Source organism: Amblyomma maculatum, chromosome 1, assembly GCF_055883805.1.
Source record: "Amblyomma maculatum isolate TAMU_Amacu chromosome 1, ASM5588380v1, whole genome shotgun sequence".
Lineage (NCBI taxonomy): Eukaryota > Metazoa > Arthropoda > Arachnida > Ixodida > Ixodidae > Amblyomma > Amblyomma maculatum.
The window spans coordinates 484,017,596-484,030,774 of record NC_139344.1 but is presented as its reverse complement, the minus strand read 5'-3'; the positions used below and the strand labels follow the sequence as shown (position 1 = coordinate 484,030,774).

At 43.6% G+C, this 13,179-nt stretch overlaps 2 long non-coding RNA genes across 2 annotated transcripts in view; one reads left to right on the top strand and one right to left on the bottom strand.

Moving 5' to 3' along the window:
- LOC146210123 (uncharacterized) overlaps window positions 1-13,179 on the top strand; it is a 374,427-nt gene that overhangs the window by 322,344 nt on the left and 38,904 nt on the right. The window lies entirely within an intron of this gene.
- On the bottom strand, window positions 4,526-11,477 carry LOC146210125 (uncharacterized). Its single transcript, XR_014708301.1, has 3 exons — window positions 10,140-11,477; window positions 8,602-8,844; window positions 4,526-6,509 (listed from the first exon to the last, which is right to left on the bottom strand). It is a non-coding gene; the product is annotated as an uncharacterized LOC146210125 (long non-coding RNA).

Sequence of the window (13,179 nt, the reverse complement as noted above, 5' to 3'; positions counted from 1 at the left end):
CAAGAAGCTGAAAAAAAGCTTGAAGAGTTTCAGAACCTCCCACAAGAAATTCTAAAAGGATGGGGAGAAAATGCAGCTGCTGAGCATTCCTGTCGCAGGAGGTATAATGACGAGATGAAAAAATTTTCTTCCACACTTTACTACTATTCGCCACGGGCTTATGAATACTTGGGCAGGCTGTTTCCTATGCCTAGTGCACAGGCGATCAGGAAATGGCTACAAGTTGTAAGTGGCTGGCCAGGCTTCACTGCTGAAGTACTCAATGATCTAAAGGTCAAACATGGGCAAGATTCACCACGGGAGCGACTGTGCTCTATACTACTTGACGGGATGAGCATAAGGAAGGCATGTGAGCTTGATGCTTCCAGTGGCCGTCTCATCGGTTATGTAGACCTGGGGCACTCGCCAGAAAATGAAGATGTCAATGATGCACCACTAGCAACAGAGGCACTAGTGTTCATGGTCGTTGGCATAGCAGCACCGTGGAAGATGCCATTTGGTTATTTTCTCAATGCTGGCCTCTCCGGGGAAGTGGTCAAGAACTTGCTGCTTGATGCCATCCACTGCATAACTGAGTGTGGACTGACAGTAGTGGCCGTCGTATGTGACTGCCTCAGCGCGAATGTGTCAATGGCAAAGCTGCTTGGATGCCAGGTTCACGAGCATTCATACAAAGACCTGAAGACCTTCTTTCCCCACCCAGAAAATCAGCATCAAAAAATCTTCATGCTATTTGATGCCTGCCATGGCATAAAGCTGCTCAGGAATCTCCTTGGCGACAAAGGTGTTCTAGTCAGCAGCTTCTATGGGGTAAGAAATACTATATTTTAGCAATGAGAACTGATAAGTGTATTCAGCTGTCAACAAAAAGAGAAATTTGAAGGGCACTTAAGCTACGTCTTTAAGAGTATGCTGCGACAGCATTAATGACTCTTGTCTGCAGCTGCTCTTGTGGATGCACACATTTTGTTACTCGCTCAATCACTAATTCTGTAATTTATGCCTCTATAATATCACATACACTCATTAGCATATAGTTGTAAGTTACCATACTGTACGGGTGACCAAGGGACAAAAATATAAAGCACCAATTCAACAAAGCCATATGATGTGCCTGTGTGGCCTAAGGACAGCACATTTGATTGGGAATCCAAGGGCGGTGGGTTAGATTTTCATCTCCTCCCAACATGTGGTCTTGTGATGTCACATAACCCTATCGGTGGCCCATTGTTTCACCTACGAACTCGCATAGTTGTGGCCATGACTTTTCAGCTCGCAATGCTGGCAGCAGCAATGCTAGAAATATTTGCTGCAGAATGGGACCTTTAATGGTGTTGTGTTAAAACAGCTTATGCACTGCCTCTATAAAATATATTAAATAGCCTGCTGTTCATAGTTTCCCACACAAGCTAAAGCCACTAACACAGCTGCACTTACAAATGTGAAGACTAAGGGAAGTGAAAAGAAGTTTAAATGACTGTAAATGACTAAGCTATAAGGAATAACATTCACATCAGGCTTGTATGTCTGAAAGACAATGCCCTTGCTAGTGCCAAAGCTTTGTTCATATAGCATGACTAGGCTACCGAAGCAAATAGCATAAATACAGTGGCTGCGTTTAAAATAAAAGTATGTAGCTGACGAACATTTTGCTTTTATGTCAAGCAAAAATTTCCTTTTGCTTGAATTTAAATCTTGAGTGACATTATGGAAAATAATATAAAACAAACCATTAAAGAGGCTGTGCTCACTGTAATCACTTTTCATAATAATGAACGGCCTAAGGGAAGATAGGTACAACTGTTTTGCCGACAGGCATTCATCTGTAACAAAATTATATTTGGACCAAAAGTTGTAGTTGATAGTAGTATTGCATCTTGTTTAAAAATGATTTGTTGGTTTATAGGGTTTAACATCCCAAAGCAAATGAAGCTATGAAAGATGAAATAAGGGGGCTCCAGAAATATTGACCATCTGGGTTCTTTAACATGCACAGACTGTAATCGCACACTGGCGCCTATCTTTTCGCCCCCATCGAAAAGCTGCCACCACCACCAGGAGTCAATCTCACATCATTGGGTAGTCGTGCACCCTAACCACTGAGCTACCACGACAAGACGTTTACAGAAAAAAAGATGGCCTTCAGCAAATGTACTAGCATTTGAAAATTTGCTCCCATCTAGCTTATAACCTGGTCTGCAGTGAAAGTAACCTCCTCAACATAACTATGCGGAAAGCAATAGCATAAGGCAAGTGCAATTATACTGCTGTGCTCCTTTAACGAAATCATTCATGCAATGTTTTTCTACTCAACTCTCCCTGTTCAAGGATATCCTTCACTCTGCCGCTTAACTCATGCTTTATGGTGCTTAATGTCCCAAAGTGAAGCCAGTGTAGCAGAGTTCCAGATAATTTCGACCAGATAGATTTATTTATTATGCACCAACAATGCACAGCACAAGGCTGTCTTGCATTTCACCTCCACCAAAACATGACCACAATAACTGGGGTCAGTCACTGGCCGCCCAACTCAGTGATTAAGCACTGAAACCCCCGAGCCACTGCAGCATGATATGCTTTACTCAGTAATGAAAAATTATACGGTGGTAGAAGATTAGTCAAGATTTCAACTGTGCTTTGCGGTGAATATTACCTTAGGATACTGCAGAAGTAAAACGACATGGATGTCATTTTAACACTGCAGAAACTAAAGAAAGGCAAACAAGCTGTTTAGTGTTCAAGAAACTGTAAATGCCAAGGCAGTTAAGATGGCTTTGCAATTAACCCAAAATCCTGTGCCCCTTTACTTCACAGACTGTCCGGTGGGAACACATTGTGCGCCTCCATGAGCTGCAGGATAAGGAAGGGCTACGTGCAGCCAACAAACTTTCAAGAGCCCACATTGAGTACTATCGACAGGTGAGGTAACCTCTGTAAGGTCGCCAGCAGAAGTTTAATATCCTGCTTTTTTCTTCCTTTAATAGGTGATGAAAGTTAAGCTAGCCGCACAGGTATTCAGCAGCTCTGTCAGCAAGGCCCTAGAGTTTGCCTCACGGCTGCAACTCCCAGACTTTGAAGACTGCAGTGGAACAGCCAAGTTTATTGCCATGGTTGATCGGTAAGACCTACGATAGGTTGCTTTGCATGTATTTTGTAAGGTACTGTAAACAATGGCATATGGTTAGGTTAACGCAAAAACAATTTTCAGGACATAAGGTATGCAAAACCTCTAACTGTCCCACTTTAAACAAGGAGACATAAATCAATAAGACAATGTTTTATTTACCTTAAGGCTAATTCTTAATGCTACAAGGGTCACAACTCGGACAGGTCTAGCAATGCTGAACATGTTTAAATTTCTCTGCCTGTATCCACAGATTGTGATGATTAAGGAAGCGGCTGAAATGAAAATAATCAGGATCTAAAAATAGCAATTCAAGGAAAAACAAGCCACAGTAAAATAAGAAAACGACCAACAAAATTTTATGGTGTAATGATTTCACACTAAATGGCAACCTTAAGAAGTAGTAAGCAGCAACTAACTCCAGTTACAGTCAGAGATGAAGCCTGTTCTCTGCACAAGTCCTTCATTTGTATTTGTGTGGGCAAGGCACTATTGGCATGACAGTGCGCTATTACAGCTCCGATGTCTCAACATAGTGAACACCTTGCCTTTAGCCCACCTTGTCTATTTATAGTAAGCGCTTGTTTTTTGGCTAACAAATTGTGCAGACGAAACGTTCAGACGAAAATGCTTACACAGCCAGGCAACTGGCAGATACCCTGTAAATAGCTTTCTGTTGTTCAAAACCCCTATGGCTAGCTTTGGGGTATCTCTTAATGACCTATTTACATGTACAAGCAATATCCTATTGAGCTCGGGCCTATAGTATAAGCCTGTAAAGGGTAATGTTTGTAATATAACAATGTATAAAATACATGCATGTGCACAGTTTACATTTGCACAGGTATCATTAAAGGATATGTGCCTGAAACTAGACATATCTCAACTATGCTCACTTCAGAAAACCCTCTTTTGGGCCGCCTGCACAAGGACTGAATGCCTATGACATGATGCCGCAGGTGCCGTCATCTACAAAGGCACCAGTTTCTGGGTGATGCACCTCTGGTGACAGCACTCCACAAACCTTGTGTCACTGAGACATTGAGAATATGCCTGTATAAGGTTAATGGCAGTAATGTGCAAATATTTAAGCAGAACTTAGGTCTTGCTTATACATAAATTCTTAGAAAATGAGATGCCTATCATAGCATATGAAAATAAAAATTCATATATCATATTATGCTTTACGAACATGAATAATTCATTCAGCTTGCACTGGTGTACAAGAATATGCAGAAAGCTAACCATTTAGCATTATCTTTCAGGACATTTGACCACTTAAACTCCTGCAACCCAACAGCCAAAGGGTTCAAGGCACCACTGCGGCCGTCAACACTCCAGTATCAAGGAGAGGTGATGGAGGTTGCAGGGAAGCAACTAATGGACCTTCGGCTACCAGATGGAACACCGGTAGCTCAAGACGGCAGGCGCATGTCTGTGATTGCACTAGCATTCACGCTGAAGAGTGTGTCACAGCTGGCAAAGACACTCTTTGATGCTGAACTATGCAGGTGAGTGCGCATCTATGCTACAGTCACATGCTGCATATCCCTAAACAGTTCACTGACAACATTAACTCAGTTCATGACGCAAAATGTCATGTGCGCACATTGAGTTTTTGTGCATTTTGGCATGCTCATTTTTTGTGTTTCATATAATTGTCAGCAACTAGATTGTTAACACTGGTGTTATGATGTGATACTCGTAATAATTAATAGAAAAGACCAAGAAATAGCCTACACTAGGATACTCAACACTGTGTGTGTGATTCTGGCAGTGAACAAGCAGCGCGTATATATTGCTTGATTATTCCAACTACAGCTATTGAGACGGCAGGGCTAAAAGACAAATTAAGACACAAGCACACCAGCCCTTTTCCCTTTAGCAGAGACGAAAGTCTTCACCATGGAGTGGGAAATAGGGCAACACTCAATGTTAACGCTTCACATGCACTGACAAATCACAAAAAGAAACATTAAAAAAAAGTGATTACTGCTAAATGCCATAACCTGACCTTTTTCATAGCACTTATAGAATCCTTTATGCAGTATATTGTTCGTCTAGTTGGTTTATGCTTCATTAGTGACCTTCATTCATACAAAATAATAAACAATTTCAACTTAATTTCTTGAACCCATCCCGTATTCAGTTCGAGCTCTATTTAAGCAAATGAGTACAATTGCAAGCAAATGAGTACAAGTACATAAAGAAACAAGGCAGGTTATAGTTACACCGACATGCTTTTTCACACTGCAAATATAGTATGCAGCAAGGTTTGCCTCCAAACACACAGGAGTGCTGTAATGGCCAAAATGAGTGTACTGGTATGCGTTTCACTGCTGTGGTAAGTTAGATAAAAGTAGATAAGAGTTAGCAAAATTTTTCACGCCAAAGCTGCAAATCAAGCTGGAGACGGTGTTGCTTCAAATACGCTTCCTCTATCCAGTAAAAGGGCACAAAACCTGATGCCGTGCTTTGGTTGTAAAAACATTTTTAGGCTTTTGCATAACTTAAGTAATGATATATCTAAATTCATGCCGCCAATTGTATGCAGCCATAGGGGTGCGCAGGGTTCAGCATTAGGGCGAGCCAAGTTTCAACACAGTGCCCCTCGCACTTAGTTGAAACCAAAATGCAGCGCAAAGATGAAGACTGGTTACAAAACATTTATCTTCATCATCATCAGCCTGACTATACCCACTGCAGGGCGAAGGCCTCTCCCATATTCCTCCAATTTACCCAGTCCTGCGCTAGCTGCATCCACTTGACGCCTCCTAACTTCTTAAACTCATCCGTCCACCTACCTTTCTGCCGCCCCCTGCTGCGCTTTCCTTCTCTGGGTACCCTGTTTGTTACCCTAAGCGACCATTGGTTATCCTCTCTTCACACTACATGTCCTGCCCATGCCCATTTCTTCTTGATTCTTCTTCTTGACATTTATCTTATAGTGATGGAATACAACAAGCACTTAAACATGTATAAAAAACAAAGCACCTTTTGCCATGGATGCAGAAGATAGATGACATTAATGGTAGTACACCGGGTAAATTGGAGGAATATGGAAGAGGAGTTCGCCCTGCAGTGGGTATAGCCCGGCTGATGATAATGATGCAGAACTAAAAATGATGCAACGAAACGCTTCCTGAAACAGTTTCTTGAGTCCTTGGCTTTCCAGAGGCAAGGGTGGCAAGTAAGCAGTTCTTGAAACACATCACGGGTCCTCTGCTGTAAGCATCGACAAAAAACTTGCACGGCCAATAACTCTCCAAATGATGACAGAGGTCCGAGATAATAAACGTACAGAGCAGATCTGGCAACCACCTTAGAGGATTAGGGGGCAGCCGCTCCTGGTGCACATGTCTATGCTTGCAATCTTTGCCTCTTGCTTTATCACATGCACCAAGCAGAGATAAACAGTGCTAAATGTGATTCCTAATACTGTTAGTGCTGTACAGACAGAGCAAACTCAATAATAGGAGAATCAGCACAGCACAATAAATGTTTACTTAGCCTCTGCAATGGTGGCAATCTAATGTGTGCAGTGCTCACCAGTACTTTTGACATTCTTTTATGCAAGAAATTCAACTTCTCATTTTTCTCGGCGCATACTCAGTGGGCAGAAATTTTCCCATAGTAGATCAAATCTTCTATTCTGTACTTAATGATGTCACACAAAAAAATGAGAACTATTTATTTTACCACAGAATTTTCATACTTTCATTGATAACGGCAATATCCTAAACTTCATTACACATCTGGTTGCTACAGAAAAAGAACTAGAGGGATTCAACACAGCTGTACCGGATGTTGAATTGTTGATATAAGACACACGGCTGGTTTCAAATTGTTTATTTCAGTGATTTCTTTAATGCTGCAATGAATAATAACATAGCCACTGTAGTAAACTGTTGCAGTTTCTTTTATAAGCAAAAATTAAAAATGGTCTAGAAGAAAGGAAAGGTGCAGTCCATGTCACACTTCTCGGTGGACACGTGAACCATGCCATAAAAGAATGAAGGAGGCATTGAAAGAAGAAAAGAAAGAGCTTCAATATCAAAGGGCTGTAGAAAATAGCGGCAGCCAGCTAAATTTAACAACCACTGCTTATGTAATGTGCCTGGCCCACCAAATCTGGTGCATTTGGTCACAGCGCACACATATGGGACAAAAGACAAAGGTTGCATGTGTGTGGAACCACTGTCTTTTGTCCCATTCACGTGCGCTGGGACCACATCATTCCGTACCAACTCGCCAAGATTTCCACTTCACTCTAACCTGTCATCCACTCATGCCACTCATGTTTGAATTGGCACCACCTTAAGAATAGTGTTCCTATGGAGGCTCCCTAGTTCGAATGCGGTTACTGATGATGTGATGTCACTGCAGGTTGTAAAGATCTGTAGGTGTCTGATGTCATTGCAGAGCCATCTACTATGGCAGCTCTTTTTCTTCCTCCTTTAACTCCCTTCTTCTTTCTGTTACAATGTGGTTCAGGTGTTCACCAGGAAATGTGACAGATACTGTGTCTTTCCTTTGCAACACCCTAAGAATGGTGTCCATATGGAGGCTCCCTGGACTACCCCTCCTCTCCATGGCAGCAGGCATGTGGCACAGCATACGTGCCCAGCAACACTTGAAATTGCGGCATCAAATGATCCTAACGAACGTGGGCAGCGGAGCATAAAAGCTGTAGGCAAAGCTACCCGTTCCTCTGCCACCTTCACTGAGTCACTCTATGAGTGAATGTTTTTTATGCTCCCTTTAATCTGCCTACACCTGAAAATAATCCTTCTACCATGCATCCAGAAAGCAAGCAATGAACCAGTATCTGCAATCCAAATAAAGAGCTTAAGGATACCGTGCCATGCCTTCACTGTTCAGTTACTGTCATGACTATGCACACAATGCATACACTTTACCGAAAGCCACATTTTTTTATCATGATTCGGGGGGGGGGTTCGCCTTTACACAATATGCGGTCCCATGCGTAGAAGTCAAATTACTTGCAACTTTCAAACTACTAGGAGAGTGTAGGGACACCACACTGAAAGCTGTTTCAAATGGCACATTGTTGCAGAACAGTGTGTGCTGGAAAACAATGCTCATAGTAACAGGCCGCTGTTATCACCTGGCAACCCCTAGAGGAGAGTGCTGCACAAGACAATGTGTGGATATGAGAACTACACTGATTTTTTGTTAATGTTTCATATTATCTGCTCTCAAGTTAGGGGAGCAGCCCTAAGCAGCCCTGGAGCAGCCCAACATCAGTCACAACTTGTCTCCCACACATACAGAAATACCGAGAAAGCAATAAAGAGGAAGGGGACAGATACCAATTACAGGTACACATTGGTACCCAACAGAGGAAAGCTGAAAGGATAGAAAAAGATTAGCCAACAGAACAATATTGGGAGTTCAAAAAGGGACACATGAGCTCATAAATAAATTCACAAAACCACTGCGCTCCTCACACATACCATCCACCGTGTTGCTTGCAGGTACATTTGCACGAGGAGGCTCACACAGGATCCCCTGGAGATGTATTTCAGCTGCATCAGGCAGCGCGGTGGCTGGAACAACAATCCGTCGCCTGCCCAGTTCCGGCATGCCTACCGAAGCACTATTGTGCATGCAGCTGTGGTTGCTTCAAGGAACTGCAACGTCTCCACAGAGCTGGAAGGCATTTCCTTATCCAGGAGCCAGCGACAGCAGATCAGGCCCTGCATGGAAGACAGCTGCTATGGATTTCAACTGCCAACATCTACACTGCCACAGTTGCTGCTTGACCACGACTACTTTGCTCTAAGCGAATTCAAAAGCAAAGTGGTTGAGTATATAGGTGGCTACGTCGTCAGGGCAATTAGCAGCACCCTTCATTGCGCTGAATGTGCTGCTCTCCTTGTGTCCGACAGCATAAGTAGTCTGTTAACATTGATTAAGAACCAGGGCGGCCTCATTGAGCCATCACGCTTTGTCCACGCTGCAATGCATGCTGCTGAAAGAATGCTCCAGCAAACACCAGCTGTTGAAAAGCATAATGTGACTGAACTCACACTAAAAGCGTTTAGAGAATTTGTGCAGCAACACAAAGCCATACTGGAGGAATGTGCACACTACACTGAAGATCCACACCATGTCATCACCCTGACACGAGTGGTGCAAAAAAAGTACATTCGATTACGGCTCCGAGAGATTGCCCGCCGTGTCACCGAGAAAAACCGTGGTGCTTATGTCAGGCATCAGTTCACAAAACGTGTGCTTTTTGCACACCAGTGAACAGTTTGCCCATGCCCTTTCTGCAAAAGTGCTTTTTTTTTAAATTTTCTTCAACGATTTACGTTCAACACGTTAACTATTACAGTGTGCAGCATTCATCCTTAAAGGACCAGCTTTTAGGTTAGGGAATCACTTTTTTAAGCACATCGTTTTTGCTTAGTGAACAACTGCCAGCTAGCATTTCTGCCCAGGCACGCATGTGGATTGAAAGAGTGAATGCTAAAACTGACAAATGGCACTTCTGGCGTGGATCTTCATCTGTGTGGACTGAGAGAATGAATGTTAAAACTGACAACTGGCATTTCTGCCAAGGCACTTGTGTGGATTGAGACAGTGAATGTTAAAACTGACAACTGGCATTTCTGCCCAGGCACTTGTGTATACTGAGAGAGTGGATGCAAAACTGACAACTGGCATTTATGCCCACACACTTGTGCATACTGTGTACTAAGAGAATGGATGTAAAAACTGACAACTGGCATTTATGCTTAGCTACTTGTGTGTACGCAATAGTGGATGCTGTGAAGTGGTCCCTGTAAACACTGAAGCCACTCATGTGGGCTCCGAGTAGACGCTGTGGAGTGGTCCCTGCTTGTGACATCTGCGGGTTGTGCACCGACAGTGCAAAGTTACAAGAGTGGAATGTGTGTGGTGTTCGTTCAAAGTGAAGTGAGTGTGTGAAGTGTTTCTGCTGCATGACAGCGTGCCCGTGTTTTAACGTTTTTGCCTTGACACTCACCTAGAAGTGGCCACTCAGGTCACAGCAAAAAACTTTTGGGGGGAAGGGCAGGAGAAGTCGAGCCCTGGGGTCGTAGCTGTGCCCCGCCGCTCTCGCCTCCTCGTGGTTCCCCCTGGGAAACGCTGGGGCATTGGCAAAAGCCTTATTGGCATCAGCCTTTGCCTCAGTAGGCCAAAGAGAGCGGGAATCAGTGCCTGATCAAGCATTCTTAGAGGTCGTATAGCCCACAAGCCGTCTAAATTCAAGGATGAAGCAAACGACTGTAGGCAATATTAAAACAGCTATGCATAGGAATAAACGTAACAGTGCGCGAAACATGCAAAATATTGAAAAAGAGATGGTAAAGGCCTAAATGTGCATACGAATACCAAGGTTACCACGATTAAGAAGTTAGGAAAATTGGGGTTTGAATGCACGACGAGCACCACTTTGCGTGCGCTGCCTCAGCTTGTTCATGCGCAACAGGAATTTTATCGGTGTCGCCGAATTCAAGCAAGCGCTCGGATTTTATCGAATCGAGCAATAGTACGCAGCGGTGAATTGGTCATTCGGCAGGTAAGCCCAGCCAGGCTTGATGTCAAATTCGCGTTCGCAAGTTTCAATTATGTATAGAAAAAAAAAGCGGGCGGCTAGTTGGATGAAAGTAAAGTTTTAACTATCCAGAAGGGCACCTTTAAGACAGATGGGCCTTTGGCGCATATGTCACACTACAAATTGGAGTGCTTACTCGGCGCCTATATTGAAAAATGAACAAAGTGCTAGCGAAAACAAGCAAAGGTTTGCGTAGGTGCCGCGTCCGCTATCAGCTGCGATGGGGAGTAAAACAGGTCAAATCGCTTCACTTGGACGAACCTGGACGAACTGACGCGTTTTGTCGCTCTTGCAGGCCACAGCGTGCGTAGTACAAACACCCGTTTGCCGAGAAAACCTTCGGCTACTCCAGACCTATGATAAAAAATATACGCCTTTATTCATGCGTAAAATACGACCATGATGCATGCAAATCGTTCAGAAACAAATCGAGGACATGCGCTTAGCGTCCGCTTTCTTTCTTTTAACCACAATGCCACAATTAAGGTGTTTCCAACACGGATCCACCCTCCTCTTTTCTATCAAGCAGCACGTCCCGAAAAACCATGCAGGAATTCCTTCCTCCATGCGAAAAACAGCTCCGTGTGACAGTGTGTGCGTGAGGGATACCACAGTAACGCCACTCCGCGCACCCGAGAAAAACCGACTGTCCCGCAACAAGTAGCTCACCGGCCCATGATTCTTAGCGCGCCCATGGTGGCTGAAGTGCAGCGCCCTCAGCTTTCCCTCTAGTTAGTGTAAGGAACTCTATGGCGGTGGCGACCGGCAGGTCGTTTCTCCGGGCGAGACTAAAACCCGCCATGAATAGGGTTTTTTCGGCTAAAATTTTGTCCCTAGATTTCCCCAAGCGCATTGAACGCCATGTTTTTACAAAGTACCTAAATGCTGACTATTATGTGCCTAGTTGAGTCTGAATTTGTCCCCAGATTCGTGGCGGGCTGGCGGGCTTTTCGGCTCTTTCCTCGGAGTCGTCGTCGCCGACGGCGTCCAGAGCTTTTGGATTAACGAGCTCTGGACCTCTGGACGACGCCGTCGTCGGCGCATTCGGGCAGTGTTTGTAAAGTCTCTCAGTTTATTGCCGTGGTTTTGCTGCAGGGGAGGTAGTGCAACGCACCCTTAACATTAAACAATTCAACTGCAAAAGTCGGACGTTCGATTCATGGGTGCCGAGCAAATTTGCGATGTCTGCGTCAACGATCTGACATCGGCCGTCGCTTCTCACGTAAGCCATTGTCATTGCTGTTGTTTTTTGACATAGTGCGCTGAGTGCAGCGGTAGGTGGGTGTCGTGTCCATTTTTGTCCGCGAAATCAATGCGAGAGGTGTCATTTAGCAGTGCATTAAGCTAAACAGCAACCTGGTACTTAATTGTTTTTGAAATTAGCGTGCAATTTGTCAATTACTTATATCTCTGTGGCATGGATGCCACCTTCTAGCTTTGGAAAGCAATCTGAAGACGGTGCAAAACTCGTGTGTTTTATCAGAACATGTATGGATATATAAACAGTATAGCAAAAATGACTTTGGAAGGAGTTAAATTGTTTCCAACAAAGCTTTGCGCAAATACATTTTTTTTTTCTATCAGGAGCTTGCGACAGCGCAACACGACAACGTAGGCACTATACTGTGTCAGCTTGCTGCTTATCTGCTTATCTGATTCTAATTTAAGATGATTAGCATTACCAGCATTTGTTGTTTTAGTGGTTATTTTATTACATATACAAAAGGAAAGAAAAGATGTTTGCCAGCCCCGGTATCTGATATCTGAAGCACCTGAACAGGGGCGGTGGAATTGAAGGGATAGTGAGGAAGGGGTAGAGGAAATCAAAGATGTGAACGAGAGGGAGAAAGGGCAGGGTAGGTAAAAATAAAAAATATATATGTATACACTATGACACAATATACAGTAGTTCGCTTGAGGCCCAGAGCAACGAATGCAGCGAGCTGCCAAAATGCGGCCAGGAAGGTAGCTTGCTTAACTTCCTTCAGGTCACTTGCAGCTGCCTTGTTACTGTATACGTGTTAGTAAACTATAAACTTTGGCTGATATCTCATATGCAATGCTGCTTGGTAAAGCACTCACTTCATTTCAGTGTTTACATGTGTATATGCCATTTTTTGTTTTTACTGTCAGCAGTCTTGGAGACGCAGCCGCTCGTTTATTCTGGACAACTTTCGCATCCTTGGCTCCCTACATGTACAGTACATGTACCAAGGTATATATATGTGCATTATATTCAGTATTTTCATTTTATTTTTCAGTGCATGAGTATTGTTTCTGCTATGGATAGCAATTTGTTAAGTGACTGAAAAACATTTATAGCTACAATTAAAACATATGAGTGTCAATCTGTGAGGCCACATTGTTGCCATTGTCGTTGGTATTGTCTGGACATGCCACACCCTATACCCAATGAATTACCTGTATAGTCATTCCACCGAACTGAAAT